Source organism: Salvia hispanica, chromosome 6 (assembly GCF_023119035.1).
Source record: "Salvia hispanica cultivar TCC Black 2014 chromosome 6, UniMelb_Shisp_WGS_1.0, whole genome shotgun sequence".
Taxonomy (NCBI): domain Eukaryota; kingdom Viridiplantae; phylum Streptophyta; class Magnoliopsida; order Lamiales; family Lamiaceae; genus Salvia; species Salvia hispanica.
Window position 1 is genome coordinate 5,517,987 of NC_062970.1, and position 5,009 is coordinate 5,522,995.

General features: G+C 41.8%; 1 long non-coding RNA gene across 1 annotated transcript; it reads left to right on the plus strand.

The window, feature by feature from the left end:
- Window positions 1-1,505: 1,505 nt before the first annotated feature.
- On the plus strand, window positions 1,506-3,686 carry LOC125193428. The gene is made up of 4 exons (XR_007171578.1): window positions 1,506-1,721; window positions 1,798-1,870; window positions 2,888-2,950; window positions 3,408-3,686. It is a non-coding gene; the product is annotated as an uncharacterized LOC125193428 (long non-coding RNA).
- The last annotated feature ends 1,323 nt before the right edge of the window (window positions 3,687-5,009 follow it).

The window sequence follows — 5,009 nt, forward strand, 5'->3', positions numbered from 1 at the left end:
GAACAAGGAAACCAAGGATCTGGCGAATTCGTCACCTGGAGGCGATTTCACCCAGTTGAGAGTAAGTGAAGCCAAGAAGGTGTTATGTAAGCTGTTGAATGCAAAGAAGACGTACGACAACGCGAGAGATGGGTACAGCAGAGAAAGGGTAGCAAGTGCTTCGGCTACTGACCAGGAGGAACGGATGGATTTGAAGATGGAGGAATTAAAGAAGGAGTTTCTGACTGCAATCAAGCAAAACACTCCACCACCTTCTCCAACTGGAGGCCAAGAAGCCCCAGCACTACCATATGATCAGCCGGACAACTCGCTGGATGTGGAGCAAGCAAATGCCGCAGGATACTACAATTCCAACGGAAATTGGATTCCGGGAAAACAAAGAGATGCACCGTGGAGGGACCACCAAAATTTCCGATGGGGAGATGGAAATCGAGAATCGAGAACCAAAATCGGGCTCCAAATCAACCCAACCCCCAACCGAACCAATATCCCAGCCGTGGCCCAACAAACCCCGACTACCAGTCTAACTGGGTAGGAAGAAACCAGCATCCTCAGAACCAAAACTCTCAAAACCAAACCCGAACCCTACCTATGTGCCACCCCATCAGCGAAACTCCCAAAACCAAAACCCGAACCAAAACCAAAACCAGAACTAATTTAACCCAGGGCCTCAACATAACACCCACCACCAAAACCAAAGTCAATACCAACACAACCACGACCAGTATAACCCTCCTGCCCAGTATAACCAGTACCCACCGAACCAAAACCAGCAAAATTTCTCGGGCCACCAGGTCAAACCCGCCACCTCAGTATAACCAGCACACGTGAGCTCGAACCAATTCCATTACCCAAACAGGTCGAGGAGGTCTATGGAGGACATGATGGGGGAGATGCTTGCCTCGCAACAAAGCATTAAAAATGACTTGCAGTCCACTAATGAAACAATGCAAGGAATGCAAAGTGCCCAGAAGGAACATAGGTCAAATATGGACATGATGAACAGGCAGTTGGCCCAACTCGCTAACTCGGTGGGCGAAATGAAAGGGAACTCAGGGAAACTCCCATCTACAATCCATGTACCTGAAAAGGCAAATGTGAGCAAAATTACTGTAACACCCGTCTTTTTAGTACCCTTTTTCGATTAATTTTGTTTTGAGAACGAGCGATTGATAGACCTTAAATAAGATGTTGTCTTTGTTTCGAGTGGATGTGAATGAAATTAATGAATGTTTGAATCGTTGTTGGGCAATCGTGTGGTGAAAGTAGTCGGCGAGTTTGACGTGAGAATCATTAATGAGAAAATTAAGCGTTCGTCTAAGTACTTGGAACAACACCAAAGTACTAAAATAATAAAACACCACAATTAAATCTAAGCACTAAATTTCATATATTTTTGGGCCTATTACTTTTGTCTATTATTATTATTATTCTCTCCTATGCTATTTATCCTAATTCAATTGGGATACTTTTAATATAGCCATTTATTCAAAATCCCTAATTATTTCCTGCAGTCAAATACTCAGTCAAAAACAATTCTTTCTTCTGATCCTATTCTACACGTTTTCCTCTTCAAAAAAAAAACCCCCACTCCCTAATATCTCTCCAACAAACAATCAAATCTCTACAAAGTTGTTATATATCTTTTTTTCCCCCACCTCAGCTATTATCAACTGTGTTCCACAAATTCCAGAGCAGTTTCTCCTCTCTTCCGCAAAAAGGTAATCTCTTTTCAGTTCAAATCTGTGTATACCATTCCTGGATTATTAAATCCATAGTACCACTTTCTCGTCACAGTTTAGAGGAAGATCGAGCAGTTGCGAACCCAATTTCTCCCTGCAAATCCAAATTTTTCTCCATTGCTATCAAGGTATACACTATCCTCCTCAATTCAACACTATAGATTCATACATTCACTTTAGTTCACTGGCCGAATCTGGAATAATTTATTTTGAAATTTTCTGCAACTTGTTGAAGAATAATCCCTTTGAAAGCTTCGATCTTTAAAGCTGTAGAAGTAACCTCTTGGTTCTCTTGAGTTTTAATTCATAAATTCCAATTCCTGCCCATAAATATTTGAGACGAACCACTAAAAATTTATAATAAAAGTTTGGATTGGGAAAGAGTGGAGAGGAAAACTTACCGGTTAGGAAAAGCGGCGCTGCCGATGGAGGGGCTGACCGCCTGGAGCGGCGACGGATAGCGGCAGTGTGTGAACGGAAACAGCAGACCGAGGGAGAGAGAATCCGATTTGGTGAAGAATAGTGATAGAGCTGCTGCGTTGAGATAGAGAGAGAGAGAAAACGTGAGACTAAGAGAGAGTGGTGTAGTCTGAGAAGTAGTGAACGAAAGAGTTTGCTGATTTTGATTTTGAGGAAAAAGAAGAAAGAAAAAAAAAACGTATAGTGTGGGCATGTACTGATTCCTTTTTCTTAACTCTTGTTTAATAGTTGGGCCACCTTAGTGTTAGGATCTGGATTACTTTACTCATTTAAAACTTTGGGCCTTAGTAAATAAGTGAGTGTGGAAAAGGTATTAAATTACAGATTTTCTTTTATTCTCTAGTTGTTAAATGGGACTGACCAAATATTAATTTGTGGGTCGGCCTTTTATTGTTTGGAACCTATGTGATGGAATTTAATATGTTTGGCCTATATTCTTCTAGTGATGATCGAGATGTCCAGTATGTCGGAGACCTTTGTGTTTAATAGATTTTGGGCAGTTTACTTGGCAATGGTTAAATTCAGAAAAATAATGACCTTTATATTTATATTCTTTTTATGAAAGAAAGGTGGATAATTTGAGCACACACCTAGGAGCATGCATTGTCTTTAAATTAAATTATTTAGCAAAGCCTGATTTTTGCATATCATGTTATTTCGAAAAGGGTGAAATTTTGCACGTTGTTGAGGTTGGGACAGGAAGTTGGTGGAGGAGTTAAGCTTTTGAGGTGGGCTTTCGTTTTAAATAAGGACTATGTCCTAAATACTATTTTTATGTGAAATGAGGTGAAAATTGTTTGTCTTGCCATGTTTTGTGTTTGAATGAACCTATCTGAAGTGGCTATGCCATGTATGTTTAATCGAATTCGGGTCCCAGTAGGGCCGCAAACCCTGCTCGGACTAGTGTACACCCAGTAGATCGTGCGCTATCTCTTTGGAGTTGGCCGGTCTAGTGACTTGGTTCGTGGCCACGTTCCTTGTCATGTATGTTCAGATATGGTGATGGTGATGTGGATGGAAAATGGTTGCAACCGAATCTTATGTGAAAAATGATTTTAGTGACTTGGGTTCTTTTCAATTAAAACCCCCAAGATCACTCGTTATGGCTTGACAAACTGATTTGGCATGTGTCCACTGAGTGCATCAAGTACTCAGCCCTGCATATTTGTTTTTCTTAATGTGCAGATTGAGCGACGACGAGCGTGGAGGATGTTGAGCAGAATTCATGGATTATTTATGGTTGGCTTAATATTGTTGGATATGTCGTGTCTTCATACTCGGCATTTTCCGTGTCTTGAACGCTTCCGCTAAGTGTCTTTTCTTTAAAATCGTTTTAGTATTGAGAACCTAACTCTTTTCAAAAGTGTCTACTTTCTAGTCTTTATTTCTTAGAATTGGTACTTTGTTGAATTGATACTATGTTGTTTTCTAAGTTATTTTAAGTATTTAAATATTTTGGTCAAAGATGTGTGTTTCCCCCTTTCTTCCCCGCTTCTTTAATCATCCCCTAGTCGCGATCAACCGTGTTTTCTATCCTTAGAAAATACGGGCAAGATTACACTGCGGTCCGGGACAGCCTATAATGGACCTCAGCTCAAGAACCCTGTTGGGGAGTCTAGTAGAGAAGAGGTGCTGAGCGACATCGTCCCAGCGGAAGAGCTCAAGAGGCCTCTGCCTCAGATGGAGGATCCGTTTTTTCTAAACGAGGAGCCTACCGTGGAAGGAAAGGAGGGAGAAACACAACCTGGAAATGAGCAACCGGGAGGAGTAATGCCCACATCGGAACCTCAAACCCAGGAGAAGCCAAAGGGAATTCCACAAGGACTGACTTTGGAGAGGCTAAGGGAGAAAAACCGTTTCCATATCGGTTTGTGACGAAGAGGAAGAAAGAAAACCCTGTGGATTTCATGTCGATCTTTGGGAAGTTGGATGTCACCATACCATTCCTCCAAGCTGTGAGACTGCCCCCTCTGGGGAAGTTTATAAAAGGAGTTCATAGCCGGGAAGGCCCAGGAGGATGGAAAAATCATGGTGGAAGGAATAGCATCAACCATTGTACAGGAGAAGCTACCACTCAAGAGAGCCGACCCAGGTATGTTTACCCTACCCATAACAATTGGGGATGTGAAAATCGAGCATGCAATGTGTGATCTAGGAGCATCTATCAATGTTATGCCGTTATCCATTTATAATCTGTTAGGGGGGGCAAAATTGTCAAATACTAGGGTGTTGATCCAACTGGCTGATAGGTCATGTATAAATCCCGAGGGTGTGTTAGAAAATGTGTTGGTCAGGATACAGAACTTTACTTATCCCGCTGATTTTTATGTCATTAAAATGAGCGAACCAGAAGCTAGGGAGTATAGCGGGATATTGTTAGGATAGACCATTTTTAAGAACGGCCAAGACAATTGTGGATATGGCCGAGGGGACAATATGCATTGACTTCAATGGTGAGAAATTTGTCTTTGACATCAATGAAGCCATGAAAAAGCCAATAGATTCTGAAAATCTATGCTATGTTGATGTTATTGACCCCCTAGTCCAAGAATTTCTTGAGACCGACTTATTGTAAGAGAAGCTCCAAGCCTTGGATGTGTATGCACAGTGCTAATGTGGAGGCAAAGCCTGCATGGTGTGATCTGATCAGTAGCCGGGGGTTGACTGACGAAGAGATCGAAGAAGCAATTACGGAATTCTGACTGAAGACTGTCTTAAGGCATTAACGAAGAAGCTAGAGAAGCAGTCAGTTGGGGGCCGATGACTAGTCTAGTGTGGTACGTCGAC